This window comes from Gavialis gangeticus, unplaced genomic scaffold (assembly GCF_001723915.1).
Source record: "Gavialis gangeticus isolate Ggan-Ray unplaced genomic scaffold, GavGan_comp1, whole genome shotgun sequence".
Lineage (NCBI taxonomy): Eukaryota > Metazoa > Chordata > Crocodylia > Gavialidae > Gavialis > Gavialis gangeticus.
In genome coordinates, this window is record NW_017729024.1 from 125,075,005 (window position 1) to 125,091,275 (window position 16,271).

General features: G+C 40.8%; 1 protein-coding gene across 2 annotated transcripts in view; it reads right to left on the reverse strand.

Moving 5' to 3' along the window:
- Positions 1 to 16,271, reverse strand: part of MRPS27 (mitochondrial ribosomal protein S27) — a 76,046-nt gene that overhangs the window by 23,603 nt on the left and 36,172 nt on the right. The window lies entirely within an intron of this gene.

Below are 16,271 nucleotides of genomic sequence, written 5' to 3' on the forward strand. Positions count from 1 at the left end.
AAACAAACATGGCTTATGGAACAATCTCAAACGGCAATAATAATGTATTTGTCCCCAGAAGCGTCACAGTTGCAAAGGGTGTAATTAAAAATGACAGACATGATTAAGGACATAATTACCTTCTATCATTTCCCAAAGTGTACCTTTCAGTACTTTTGGCAATGAAGGTCCTATAGTATTTGCAAGCCATGTTTAGCTGCTCCTCCAAAGAAAGCATCTAAACAGTCCTTGGGTCTTTGCAGAGGAATATAATTTTGTCAAATTATGGAAGAGAGAGGGAAGAACTGGAAGACTAAATTATTTATTTTTGAGTTCCACATGCCTAAATCTAATACCTCATCTTGTTTAACCCTGAATATCTTAATTGCTTTCAGTATGATGATACTCATTTACACCAATGGAAATCAGGTTAGAATCAGGCTCATGACATCTAGACATAAAATCTACAGTTAACAGTGAATTCTTCCCATGTTTATTTTGTTTAGGATAACTTCAAAACAAATTTCCTCTAGACCTAAAACTCCAGCGCCAAGTGATAGCCCCAGGTAAAATCTATCAGCTTTTGAAAAAAAAGGTCAAGTAGGGTGTTTGTGCTGAAAGGTTTGGGAAGAGGGAGAGGGACAAGATTTATAATGGAACTGTTGTGACTGTAACTTCTAATTTGGGCACAAGAATTTAGGGAGGAAAAGTTATTTCCCAGTGCAAGATGACTGGTTTCCATTGCACCCCCACAAAAGAAGAATATCCAAAAACATTGTTTGCAGCAAGGAAAGTGTCCATAGTAACTCCAACTTTCTAAACTTAGATCAGCAGCAGCACAAAGCTGACTGCTATTTCATAATGGCTATCGGTCCATGACTGACAGCTAAGGTTGGGGGATGATGAGAACCAGAATTTTCAAGATAAAATGCTGTAAGTCTGTACATTCTGGGTTTGTCCTTATTCATTATGATTTGTTTGGAAAATAAGCTGCCAAAACCCTGCAGTATCTTACAGCAGGCACAGACTCTAAAATTAAACTAAAAGCCCCGAATAGAAGGATCTCTCTTGATCCTGGGCTAAATTTCACACCTACATGTCAAGAGAGATGCGCAGTCTTTCACATGGTAAACATGTGCATCAAGGAAAGGCTTTGTCTAAAGTATAAAAGCTTCAATGCCTTCTGCTTCCTGCAGAAAACTGTGATGACTGAGTTGCGCCAATGTGCAGATGCTAGGAGCCTTGAGCCACGCTGCACCACCATTTAGTTGAGGGATTGGTTCTTCCATCTGAATGAGCATGCTTTCCAGAACATTTATCAGATTACTATAGCCACCAACCCTCTCATCTCCCCTCCTCCACCAATTAATTCCTGTGTATCATTTCCTATGGCTAAAGGCCAGGCAGATGACTCAGCTTGAAAACGGGTGGAAAAGCATTCTGGGCTACAGAGTCTTTGCTGCTGTTAGAGACTGGAGTGCCAAAAGCAGAAGTTTTGAAATGTACATTACTAAACAAACCCTAAATGTACCAGTTCTTATATGGCAGATGAGATCTCTCATTTTCAATAAGAATACTAAACAAACAAACAAACCCACACTTAAAATATCAATATAAATACCCCATCTGTTGGTCTAATTGCTTTGTGCACCCCTTCCTCTGGAATTTTGATAGTGGGAACAGTAAGAGCTTCTATTTACTTTCATTTAAGTCTTGTTATGCCAATGCTTACAGGAAGCATCAATTACAGGCATTTGGATTTAATCATATTTAATGAAACAATTATCTAATTGCTACAGACTTTCACCAGCCATTTCAAAGTGGTTGGAGTACAGTATTGATACCCAGTGATAAAGCTGCTAGAATCTTTCAAAGTTGCTTTATTTTAGCAGTTAATGCTCAGTGCAGGGCTACCTGCTCCCTTGTCACTGTGTGTTGTGGAGCCCCTGGCTGAGCGCACTGCGCCCTAGCCAGCTGCTCTGGGCAGGGGTTCCACATGCCTCAGCACGGGGGCTCTGCAGCTGAGGCACACGGAGACTGGGCAGCAGCCAGCCCACAGCTGCTTGGCATTACTGTCTTGAGGCACCCTGAGGAAATCCCAGTAGCTAACTTTGCCCCCACGCTGCAAATTAGCAGCACCATGCACAGTTTAGTGTGCGATTCGTGTGGCTTGAAGCACCACAAACTGTACATGCCTACACATTTGGATGCGCCTTGATACCTTTTGGGTCTCTAGCATTTTTTCCAACAGGGCAGGGAGAGAGGATGGAAGCAAGCATTGAAAAATTAGTGGATTTGAACAATTCTCTTTAAGCGGAACTGTAGCTGTCCTCCAAGACATACCAGAGACAGAAACCTCTGTGATCTCTCTTTGCATAGCTAGAGTGCTACTGCTGATTTAATTCAAACTCAGTTAAATTAAACAGTAAAGGCCTTTAGATGGCAATATACTGTTGCCTAAAACCAGTGTGAAATCTCTTGTTAATGCAAGCTTCTGAAATCATATACCTCCTAGACTTTTGTTGGACATGTCAAAGATGACCGAAAAACACTGACTAGAAGTTTTGGGGGTCTAATATAGTGCTCTTATTTGTGTGAACAACAACTAGTGTGTTATGGGCACTACCAGAATGCAAAAATGGATTTATATTCCACAGAGCCTAGGAAGCCCACTGTACTAGGTGCTGTACAAACAGAACATAGAAAGGTCTTACCCCAAAGAGCTTATAATCAGAATAACAGATCATTATAGGATTGTTGGGCATGGAGGGGAAAACAACTGTGCCAAAATGGTTAGCTTTTTCACCCATCCGCCAAAGTGTGCTTGCTTGTGTGTGTGTACATACATGTAGAGATTCCCTTTGGCGTCATGTATTCCCATTTATCCATAATGCAGGAGGGGAACTGGCAAAGAAAGGACAAGATCCATTCAATCAACTTTGATTCCGACTGCTTACACAGACTCTGTTTTCACATTGTATCAACAGAAGCCCATTGAGTTTCAGTTTTCATGCCTAACCTTGATGAAATACCCAAATGTTGCAGCAGCCGCTTCCTTTGAAATAGAAGGAGGCTGGGGGAAATGCTGGTCACTTTGATGAGCATTAGCACCTCCCTCCTTCTTTCTCACTGAAACACATAACAGGGTATAATTAGGCAGTGTAACATGTTCAGGGACAGACGAAAAGAAAGAAAGAGGCTAAAACTGCAGAAAGCAGGTTACAGCAAATCAGAGGATTCATATAGAATTAAATTAGGGAAGCTTCTAGCAATCCTTATGCAGTCAATGGAAAGACTAGGAAATAATCTTGCAGATGCCTGCTCCTGGGATTCATTCCTTTGACAGCTAATAACCCCAAAGAAACATCAGATTCTTATACGAGGTGTACTCGGTTGCCGTGTTGGTCTGAGACAAAAAGACATACAAAAAAAACTAGAACTCTTGGTTCCAAAATGATACCTTTTATTAGACCAACTGGAAAATGGCAGGACAATTTTCTTGCCATTTTCCAGTTGGTCTAATAAAAGGTATCATTTTGGAACCAAGAGTTCTAGTTTTTTTGTATGCCAGATTCTTATAACACTCTCAGAAAAAACAAGGGGAAGAATCTGTAACAGAATTAATGTAGCTCATTGCTGATGCCCTTTAATGCTAACAGCTGAGAAATCAATACGGTGAGCCTCAGAGCCACTGAACTGAGAATCTCTCTCCCTACAGGAAACTAGGAAAGAATGCCTTTGAGAGGGGTAGTCAGTGAACTGGAGAGGTCACTGTAAGACTAACATTGCAGAATGCAATAATACTTTAACACAACTACCAGTGGTAGAATTTTTTGTTTTTCTAGTTTGGGGAGTTGCTCAAATAATCAACCCCAGGAGTACAATTTAATCAAATTACTACTTCATTCTTGCAAAACGTACATTATGGCATCTTGGAGTTGGAAGCTAGGATGTAGTATACATACCTGGCACAACTGAAATGACTTCAGCTGAGTGACTGTATGCTGACACAAATAAAACTCTGCATATCAAACTGAGAACATATTCCTAATTTCCTAACTTTCTGTATCAAGGCCTTGTTGTCTGTCATTTACAGTAACATGGAAATGTCTGATCTATTTAGAAGACTTTGAGTGACGGTGCAGTCCATCAGATGCTGAAAAATCTTTAAGGGACTTTTTTTTGTGCTCAGAACTACAGGCAGTATGTTTTATATTGACTTTTGAGCTCTGCAAAAAAACAGCTGAGTAGCTTCTCTGTTTAAAAAAACCAATCTTTGAAATTTGTCTGGTGCCACCAAGTGGCAAAACTGTCTTACCACATTTACATACAACTTTTCTCAGGCAAAATATTACAATAACTTTGGAGCAAATAACAAAATGCTAAAGATGACAGCATAGTATTCATGAGAGTGTGGGGTTTTCTGTGGAGTTTTTTTTGACTGTCATGTCAGAAAAATTGCATAAGCAAAAGCTAGATCATGGAACTGTACAGACTAAAGAAAGAAAGGATCTTTTCAATTGCTTAGTCCTTTTCTTCCCCTAAATAAGGTTGCTCCCTATATTACAGTTTTAATTCTTGGCGGTAATAGTGAAGCTCTCACACCCAGCTAGACAGCACTGCTAGGGACTTCCCACATACAAATCCCTTAATCTCAGTTGCCCATCTGTAAAATAGGAATAACTCCTTCTTTTCCTAAGTAGCTCTTCAGGACAGAGGCTGACTGACTGTTGTGATGTGGAAGCACCATGTCTAAGACAATGTGGTCCCTAAAAAGTCTCTAAAATTCCACTTGAATTTTTTCCTTGTAATACTGTTCTACTATTCCTTTATCAATTTTTATTCCCTTAAACAATTCCATTTTTTCTTGGCAATGATGTCTTGCATATATTTTAAAGATACTTGTCATTCTTCTCACTGTGATGAGGGGCAAAATTGGGTATTTACAATACAAGGAATATGTATACAGTATAACCTCATGAATCTGGCATGCTCGGGACCAAGCACCTGCTGGAAATGTGAAAATTCTAGATTTTTGAAACCAGAGCAGCTGCCAGTCCCAGAGCAGCGGCTGCACGTGGAGTGGTGGCACGGGGCGGTGGAAGGTGGTGGCAGGCACCACGTGCAAGCTTCCCCCTCCATTGCTCCGGGACTGGCCGCTGCTGCTCCCCAATGGAGTGTAGTTTTAAAAATTGCCAGATTTTCAATAATTCTAGATTTCTGATATCTGTATTTATGAGGTTATACTGTATATACAATGCATTCCTTCATCATAGTTTCTGACTCTGACTGACCACTTATCTATTTAACTCATTTTAACTTTACTCATGATATTCAAATTGCCATATACCATTAAGCTAGTAGGAGCCACTCCAGGCAAGGGATAAAACTTATAATGATATACAGATGGAGAGCACAGTGAAAGTCTTCCATTTAAAATTTTAGGTGTCTTTTTAGTTCTCTAGAACCACACTGCCTCTGGACACTCGGCTATATTAATTGAGGAAACAGAACAGAACCAAGTTCTCTTCACCCACTTCAGATTCTAAAAGGTTTTTATGCTGAATGGAAAGAAAATTGACAGTTTCCAAGAAATGTCTCTAAATGCCAGGAAGAAGCTGCTTCTGTGGAAGGAATCCAAAGCCACTCCACTTCCTAAATGCAGGTTATAAAAAGATGCAAAGCACTTGGTAATACCATGGTTTTTCTTCCCAAACACATTTTTTAAGCTACAATGCATAATGATCAAACAGATTCCAGGCAGGCTTAGCTTGGAAACTAGAAGGCAAAGGAAAACGTCATCTAAGAGTCTCCTTTGTTTGTCAATTCAAGCTGTAGGCATTGGGAGAAATCCCCTGCATTCTACATGGAAGCAAGGGCATTGATCATATGTCAGTGTCAAAGACACCTGCTCTGAAAAACCTTTGCTGCTTGAGTCTCCTTTTAAACACAGTTAATGAAAGAAGCTTCTGTTTTCTCTCTCCTTCACCTAAATCTGTGCACATGTGTCTGTCTGGATGCATGTGTATCTATTTAAAATTTTTTCACATGCAGTACACAATGTTGTCAGAGCAGTCAAGCACGAAATATACAAGTCCTATATTAACTGTGATTCTCTAAATCTGGGTGGGAGTTGAGGGAACAATTTTTTCCTTTTATAGCAAAATAAAACATTCTACCAAGAGTTAGGTAGAATACTGTTTCCACATTGTATGACAATTCAATTACCAAGAGCAACAATAGAAACAGTTATAAAAATAGATTCACAATCTAACTGTGCTCTCACATAAGAAAGGCAACAGAGAAAAGCTCATTCTTCCCCCACGCTATTGCCTGAAAAAGGCCATGCATTTTTAAGTTATCGCACATAACATGTATTTATCTGATTTCTCTGATAAAGGATTCTAAACTTGCAATCCTTTTTCCTGTGAAATATTTTTAAATTAGCCTTGGTATCCAAGCATTTATTATACTCAGTACCTCATTGTTTGCACACCAGTCACATTTTTTCTTCAAGTAAATAAATCTTACTCCTATAACACATACCATTTTAGAACCTCCAAAAGGTATAAATGCACTGATGACTTTAGCTTCAAAGCAAGTCTTCTGGGCAAAAGTAAATTGTCTCTGTACCTTAGTTAATCCACCTATAAAAACACCCTGATAAAATCAGCCACCATGTTTGTTAAGAGTTGGAATAAAAACCAGAAGTCAAAATCTTGACACCAGCTTTCACCATTTAACCATACTTGACAACCCCTTACCCCGCTCCTCCAGTCATTCGTTGTTTTGTGTTTCTGTCCAACCCAAAGCTTTTTGTTTTCTAATCTGGACATGCAGTAATCACATTTAGTAAAACAAGAAGACACCATTTTGCTTAGAAAGCACTTGGGAGAAGTACATATTGCACTGTTTAGGAAGAGGGTAAATGTACATTGGTTTGAATAAGAGTGTGGCAAAAACTCTCCAAATACTGTAAGAAATAGTATTTACTATCCAGTAATATCAAAATAGCTACCATGTTGCTCAATCCTATTTTGTTGCATAGAAAGAGTATCACTGAAAGGTCTCTGTCCAAAACTGACTCTATCACTGAAGGGCAATTAAGCCATATGTTGGCTAGGATCAGATCCATCCATTAGTGACCTACCTAGTACATCTGACAGACACTTATTTGAATCATCTTACAAATGACTGACGAGCTGAATTTTGATACAAGAAGCATTTATGCCTAATGTTGATAATCTCTAGCATTTTGTCATTCAAATGCTCATCTTTCTTGCAATGGATTTAATGCACCCATCTGAACAAAACACAAAAGAGGAAAATAGGATTGTCAGACAGTTGCAAAACACTAGATAAATGTTGCTAATTTCATAACAATATCTGAATGAAGTGGCAGTTTACAGAAACAAAGGAAATGCTGTATTCCATATAAATGCACAGAAAAATAGTAACAGGGACAAATCTGGAGCTTAGTGGGATTTGTGGATCCAAAAAGTGCGTTACGTATTTGCCAATTTTTAATGACAGTGACCGTTAACTGAACAGGAGCAGGATGGCTCCACTAACCTGTAACTAGCTGTAGCAAATGGACTTTCTTGCACAACTCAGAGCCCCTGCAGAACCATTCATAATCAACAGCAAGAGGGGTGAGGAGAGGGGTCCTTGGAGAACAGAGGACATGATCAGCCAAAGTATCATGTGCTTGGACTGAGATTCTGTAGCTTTTATACCCTCCAGACTTGTAACTGAAGTGGGAGAGTAAATGGACAGATAGGGAGAAAACAAAACAAATTCAGTGGACAGCATGCACAAAGCATCCCCCACCTCATGGCTGGATACTCCCTCAGTCCCTGGGAACTCCCAGCCCAACACCCTGTGCCGTTCCTGCCGCTTCTCCAAAATCTTGTATTGGTTGTATATATTCAAAACACTGGAATGACACACTTTGGAAGAGTCTTAACAGACAGCAACAAAGTCCACTTCTCAAAACTACATTCCCAGCTTGATTCAAGCCATCCTCCTCTGCATGGGCCTCTTTCATATCGTGGCCTCAGTCAAAAGCTATGTCTAACTAGACATTAAAGGTTTTAAGGAGCTTTCAACATAGTTCAAACTGGTCAGATAAAAGCTCCTAGCTCCATCTGCTAGACAGTTCATGTATCATTTAGGATTCTTTGAGAGAGAGAAGCACTGTTGAACTCTGCTTTTAAACTGGGGAGGCATCTCTGGTTTAGTTTCTGACAGAATACAAGCAAGTTATTACATCAGAATTTAAGTTGTATTTAAAATGTGAACTGACTAACATTTTGCTAGGGTTTTTCTTTTTTTGCTATTAGTATCAGGATGGAAAGATGTGGTACAGTTCGCTACTGTTACTTAGGGCTACATTGCTGATAAAAGAAAGAGAATGAATAAGTGCTTTAATACAGTGTCCCTATTTTTCATCCTCTTCCTTGGATGAATAGAGTGTCTGATTACCCATCACCCCCTACCTCCATCAGTCCTGATGGAAAAGGAGTGGGGGAGGGGAAGAGAGGGAGGGATCGAAATTTCTTGTCACAGATGTAAAGAACCTATACTAGAAGCACTGATATTCCTTTGGGGTGTAGCAGTTAAGAAACCAGATGGAAACGCCTTAATACTAAAAACTCCTGTAAATACTGACAGTAAAAGACGTAGCTTCAAGGATGCCTGCCTTTTAAAAATATTTCTGGGCTTTACAGTTGAAAATGCCTGGATCTGAATACAAATGCCATTAATAATCTAGTGTTAGAATGCAAAGTATGCTAGGCTCATGAAAACATGGGGAAAGATGGGGTGAGCTGTTGCTATAGTGACTCTGATAAGATATTCTCTAGTGCTTTCCCTAGTCCCCATGCAACCACAATAAAGTCTAATTTAAAACCAACACTTGCATTAATTACATCTTCTCTTGGTATTCTGGCACGAAAATATGTATTTTAAAAACTATGAAGTGCAGATTTCTTGCTTTGGTAAGGATTTCAAATTTCAGCAAAATCAGTGTATGTCAGGCTAAAACTTGTGTTTGTTAAGGTTTAATCAATTCTATGGAACTGTTACTTATCTGCATCACATTGAAAATTAGCACAAAGGCTGTAAAACTGCACAAAATAAGTAAAACACTTCTTTAATCTGCCTTTTTAGTCATTCAGCTGTTATGGATGTCTGTTGCCATTTTGACTGATTCTCCATCTGTCTCAATCTTGGCACACAAGTATCAGTCACATGATTTTTTTTTAAATGAGTAAACATGTTGGCATGTTGGCGAAAAGTGCTTATACTTCTTTTACTGCAGCTATTAACACCTTATCTAGGCTCTCTACATGATTTCAGAAAGAAAGGGAAGAATCTTTGCAGTACTTGTTAAGAAGTTAATTCCCACTACCTAGTAAGTGCACCCTGCAAGTTGTTTTTATGTGTGTAAAGGGCAGTAAAAAAGTACATCATTTCAAGTGCCATTTTACAGCTAGCAATTGGTTATGATTAGTTGATTTTCAGGGAATGAAGGATTGCCAGAGTTCACTGCTTTTAGATTAATTGGGTACAGAGTTTCTGAAAATGCCCAAAGGACTTAGGTGTTTTTAGAGAATCCTACCCAAAGCTAAGGGTTTAATGTTAATTATAAAATGTTCAATATTCTAACATTATTGAAATCATAGCAAACAAAACTTTTCACATTTTGATAGCATTCGTACTGTTACAGAACATAGCTTATGTATTACTATTATTTCAAACAAACAAACTTGGCAATAATAAACAAGAATATATTCATTTTATTTTTAACTACTCATCTGCTCAGATATACCTGGCAGCGTGTCAGCCAAGAGGCCACTCTGCTACCCTCAGCGGCTTGAAAAGTTTTACTCATTTTCATCTTACAGACTATTTTCACAAGTGAAAAACTTTTTGTTATAACAAAAGCTGCTTTTTGTAGTAGGAGCCAAGATAGAAACTGCATGAAGAATTAAATTTTGCTTGCCATTGCCCAGGTTCATTCCTGATATACTGCACTTGGAACTTAAACTTCTCCTTTTTAAAGGGCTGTATAAATATTAATCAATAAATGCCAGTGGGGCATAACAATTTACACCAGATCAGGACCACCAGGAAAAACCCATGTGGTATTGTTACACAAAATGTGCATTCTGCGCATCATTAGTCAAAACCAGATAGAGAGGTAGAAAGACAAAAGTTTTTTTAAGCAGACAAGACCATTAAGTGATTTCTGTAATGCCAGAGGAAACGTTTCAGAGTTGGTACTAAAACCTACGGGTTTCTGGCTTCTAGTTCCAGGAACCTGTCTGTGTTCAGACCATTGCATCAGGCCTTTCAGTTTACAGTCAACATAATATTTCATGGGTGCACATAAAAGTAAAATGTTGCTAACAAATACCATGTTCCTGGAATGATTTTCTATTGTAAGTGTGGAAAAAACCCAAATGCACATCACTATATTTTAACAGTTCACTAACACTGACTTTTAAAGGTGTCTAATGTGCCAACTAAATTTTGTCTGAGGATGAGTAACTAATACCATTTTGTGGAAGATACAGTTCACTAAATCAGCCTTCACCTAATTAATTTTCTCTTGTAACAGACATATTGCATATTCTGCTTATTCTACTCAATTACCCAATACTTTATATATTTTCTGTCTAGCATAAAACTACTATAAAAATCAGTTGTTTCAACCCTGACAGACTTCAGTATCATAGCTGCCAAACTGAATTACATTGATTATACAACAGTGTCTTTTTGTAGCTTCTGTACCACAGCAGGAATTAGAGAGAGAGCTGAGACCAAGCCATTTATCCTGTACAGTTATATAGTTTTAAGTCAGATGCACACTAAGCAAAAAAAATTCAAGCTAGATCATGCCATAAGAACACAGCTTTTGAGCAGACCTTGGAAGACCAGTTAAGTGTGTCAAAGCATAAACATTATCCTGCCAAAACTCTAGAGTCCTGCACTTGCATAAACCAGGTTCTGCATTGAAAAACGCACTTTATTCATTCAGTTCAAAGTATATACCTTTCCTGTTTAAACCAAAAATTAGTGATGTGATATGCCATTTCCTACCCTAGCTGAACAGCTCAGAGAGGCCCTACAGCAGGTGCACGAGTCTGATGAATGCTGCTATTGGGCAGTCCACATTAAATCAATGCTATATATCAGCACTACAAGTCATGACTAAGGTTTATTACAAATTATAAACATTTTATGATGTATACTAAATGGTACATTTCATAACACAGTCCAGGTCATATTATACCGTAACTGATGAGAATCAGGACCCCAAAACAGTGTTTCTTATACTGCCTTCTTTTGCCATTTCTGTTAATAACAACATCACCATACCTTTTTCAGTGCTTTAAATCTTTTGACACCTCCCTTTCATTTGCTCCTTAGTCCCAGGGCTGGATTCAAATCCTGCTAGTTTTTTCTTCATGGAGGTTTGAAAAATCCACCCTTTCTTTTCTCTTACAACTATGAGAAACCTGACATAATCCATTGTTGTCCTGCTTAATTACTATAAAACCACCTTGTCTGGCCTCCCCAGCATCCACACTGCTAACCTCCAGCCAGTCCACTCAGAATGTAGCTACTGACTGTATCCCACAGTGATCTGAACTCCTTAATTCACTTTGAATCTCTCCACTAAACTTCCCCTTTAGCTTGGTGTCAACTTTAAATTTTTGCCCTTGCCTTCAAGGTCCTGAATAACATTGCCATTCTTGACTTATGCAGCCTTATCTCTTGCCACCTTCTCTCCTATCACCTCTGTTCTACCAAAGGCTTAACACTTCTCTAATCCAGCTTTCCCATGAGCACTTTTGGGTTTTTTCTTTTCTGACTTCTACATGCAAAGTCACCAACTTCTACATGCAAGTCACCTTTTTGAAGCCTGCTAAACCACTACCTTCTACTTAATCCTTCTTAAAATTCCTCCTTCTGTAGTGCCTAAAGCAAGTAAGTCAATAATATAAATCTTCATCTTTATTAAAAACTACTGACCAAGCCACAAATAATGTATAAAAGTCACAGCAAATGAATGATCTTGCGGTCATTCATCTTTTCACACTCTCCTAGCCCCCTTCTCTTTGTGACTTGTCCTCCATTTTTTGTGTATCATGTCTAACACAGAGGGTGCAGACAGAAATGCAGCTCCCAGCTGTAACTCAGAACGTGTTCTGCAAAGCAGTTCGAGTTACAGCATTACCCCAGACCAAACAGAAGTTCAGTGTTGGTTCCAGGGGGAGGCAAATCTAGCTGGGACTGGGAGCCTACAGCCAGGCTCCCACAGCAATGGCTACTGCTCTCTGCCAGTGCTCATTGTTTTCAGAATGGGAGGGAGGAAAGGCAGCAGGGGGAGCTTGTTCTCGGGGCCCCCCTACCAGTGTTAAAGGGTGGGATGCGTGAATTGGAGCTCCCCTGCTTATTGGAGCCACCTTAGGGGGCTGAAAAACCCCCAGACTGAACTCCCTCCACTCCCTTCCCATTCTGAAAAAAGTGACAGGCTGGTACACAGCGCAGACACAAGTTACAGAAGACACTACATTTTGAAATATCTTCATCTGATACCTCCTGCAATGAGGGGTCACCTGACTGGCCATTTTTGAAGCTGTCTACAGCCGTGCACTTGTTTGGTCACAGCTATAAACTGCTTTCTGTGGCCAGATCAGGCAAAAATTGTCACTTCTGTCTGTGCAGATAGTCCGCTCTGAGAGACAAAGCACTCTTCTGTGCAGCAGCTGCCACATAGTTTGGTGCTAATAGGTGATATATCTAGTTCAGCTAATTAAGGATTCAACCATAGTACAGTTGATCTTTCCTTAGACTGTTATTCAGTAACAAAAACCCTGCATTCAGCAAATTTTTTTTTTTTTTTTTTTTTAATACAAAAGCCTTCAAAATAAGTTTTCTAGTCTCAAGATTTCCCTGACTTCTGTGTACCAAACCTTTCCTTATGCTCTCTGAGGTCAAGACTTGTCTCTTATTTCTATCCTGTACTAAATCCAAGCACTGTGAATGCTAAATAAGTCATATAAAATCATGATAAAACTCGTTCAGGGGAAAAAAAAAAAAAAAGAAGGACTGACACCCACCCTAAAGTCATTGTTAAGTCATGACCAGGGATCCTGGTTTTCTCTGTTTAAAAAAACTGCAAATTCTCTGATTAACACACCTCCTCCCCTAGAAATTCTCTGATTAAGAAACCCAAAATCTGTAATTAAAATAAAACACCACTACATATACAGGTATCAACTGAACACAATGTTTTATTGATATATTTACAATTTTCAAGCAATTTGGAAGCCTACCAGTGCCTAAATCACTGTAATAACAAATTCTAAATACCTATAAGTTTTGGTATTTGATATGGGATTTTTTATCAAGGAAATTCAGAGCTCTCCCTGCCTCCTTAGTTCACCATGGTGCAGATCCAGGCCCCTCACTCCCCACCCACAGCCCCCTGGGGCCTGCTGGTGCCCCTCACTTCCCACCCATAGACCCCCAGCCCCTCAGCTGCCAGGGCTATAGGGCCAGGGAACCAGGTCTACAGACCCCTACCCCCCGCAGCAGCCCCAGCTGCTGCTTGTGGGAAGCAGCAACTGCTGGAGCACAGAGCCTGGCTCCCCTCCCCTGAGGGCAACATGGCTGAAGCAGAGCCTATTGGGGGGTGGGGGGGCAGCAGGCTGTCTACTGAGGGCTCAGGGCTCCCTGCCCTGCTGCCCTCCCCCAGGGCCTCTGCAGGTGGGACCTGGCATGATGGGGCAGAGCAGGGCTGGGTGGGGAAGCTTGGCGCCACCACTAGGAACCCTGCGCCATGCCCTGGCAAGGTGCCCCCTACCCGCCCGGCAGCAGCAAGGGGCACAACCCCATGCCCCCAATCCCACGGCTGCCAGGTGGGCAGGGGTGCTTTGCCAGGGCTTGCAGCAGCAGCACTGAGCTTCCCTACCCAGCCCTGCTGTGCTGGGCCCCACCCATTGGGCAGGGGAGGGCAGCAGGGCAGGTAGGCCGAGCCTGCAGGCAGCCTGCCCCTGCCTCACCACCTTGTGCACAGATCTGGGAGGCACATGCCCCGCCCCCGGAAGTGTGTGCACTGGTGGGGAGCCAGCCCCAAACCCCATGCCCTGGATGAGCCACCCATGGCCCTGTCCCACTCCCTGCCCTGCAACTGCACATGGCCCCGTGCCCCAAGCCCCATGCACTGCCTGGGCTGGGCAGCAGCCCCAGCCCTGCCTAAGTCCCCCCCATACTCCCTATGGGGGCCTCAATCCCCCCTCCTCCCACAGGAGACTCACCTGTGGGAGCTGCTGTCCAGGCTGCCTGGCAGCCATGTGCACATGTAGGCAAGCATGACTTGACATGCACATGGCGCCCCTGCCTGACCACCCTCCTCCCACTGCCCCCAGCCACTTGCAGGCTGGAACTCTACCAGCCTGCAGACAGCTCTTTGCAAAAGTGGAAAATCTGTGTGTTTCTCCGCTAAAATGAAAAATCTGTGTTTTTCTCAGTTAAAAGCAAAAATCCAGTTCTTCTCATGTTTTTGTGTGGGAAACAGAAAACCCAGAGCCCTGGTCAGGGCTAATACAATTCTATCTTCCTAACAGTGATAGGGGAGGGAAATCATACACTTTTGCTTTTACAGGTGCTACTTAATATTGCAGTTCTTTCACATCAAGCATGGAACTTAATCTAAGCCCACCTGTGCTCACACCAGCCCTGTGGCTAGTTTTAAAAATGTTGTTAAATCTTTTATTTAGGATTTAGGAACTTAAAGTATTGCATATACTAAGTGTTCAGGACTGCATTTACAAGCTGCATGCTTCTCATGAAAGTTATATTATACTGTGAAGCTCAAAGCTCAGACAAATTACTTGAAAATGTAAGGGAATATTTTATAGCTCTCTCTCTTTGCATGTGAAAAGGGAACACTGTCAAGGTTGGTAAATGGGAAAAATATGAACCACCTGTTGGCTTTGCAGTGCCTGAGGAGCATCTCCAAGTGATGCAAGTGCCTGCATGCAGCACTGTTCCTCCCTGCTGTGCTAGTTCACATGCACTCTTGTATTTGGGCAGTGAAATGATATTTACAAGCATCCAGCTCTATGAAGCACCCAGAGTATAAAATGCTTATAAACGTCAGGTTACCAACTGCATACAAGAACAGATCAGACAGCCAGGAAAGGGAAGAGAAAGTGTTACCTGTGCACCTGATATTTTTGTATGCAATTATGGCAATAATTTTCTAGATTTTTTTTTAATTCTTCCAGAGAGTCATGGCTTTCAAATTTGGTTAGCCATATACGATGAAATGAGGGGCTTTACATTTTAGCCTGGATAAATGAAGCCACTGGGGTGGGTATGACCATTGATTTTCATTTGACCACGAAGACAGGAGTTCTTTCTTTTAAAAGCAATATATCAACAATATGAGGATAAGATACAAATGGCCTAAAATTATAAGGGAAGTGTATCTTCCAAAGTGTCTGTATGATGTTCAAATACTATGTAGACATAGAACACAATGGGGACAATGCACATTGTCCCTGACTGGGGACAATGTGCATTGCCACAATAGACATAATTAGAAAGGTGCAAGAAAAATACAAGAATTATGGTAAACTAAAAAACCAGAAGAATAATTATGTTTCTGTTATGAGGATTATCTGCTTTACACTTTTTTGAAAAAAGAATGTTCGTGAAGGCTAAAGATAAAAAGTGAATAGCTCAAAGTTGTAAATCCTTTTAGTTTTGATACAAGGACCCCAATGGAGCAATCTCATCCACTACACTCTTGGCTGTTTTTGGCCATCTTATCCAATACAAAGCAACACAAAGCAGAACTGCAGGCCTAGTTAACTTGCATTTCCCCCTTTTATCTTCCTATATTCATAAATTGGTATATCTGGAGCCAGAGGTAAAGCAGTTACAGCAGAGACACTATGATGCCCAAGTTCTTTTCACAAAGCAGGTTTGTATGATTGCATCCTTCTTACACATCTGGGCAGCCTCTGCACTTGCCTAGCCAGCTGGCAGACTGCTCCTCCATTATGTAGCTCCTCTCCAAACTATGCCACAGATCACAAGTCTACAGAGCAGCCATTCTGCCAGGTTTTCTCTTCCTGACTGCATCTCCATTATAATACATAAAAATCAAAGGACAACAAATCAAAGACTATGGGGTGCCATGCCTGGTAAGACTGTAAGGCCACATCATATTTTCCGCTTCATCTCGATCAATTTCACTCAGTGCAACC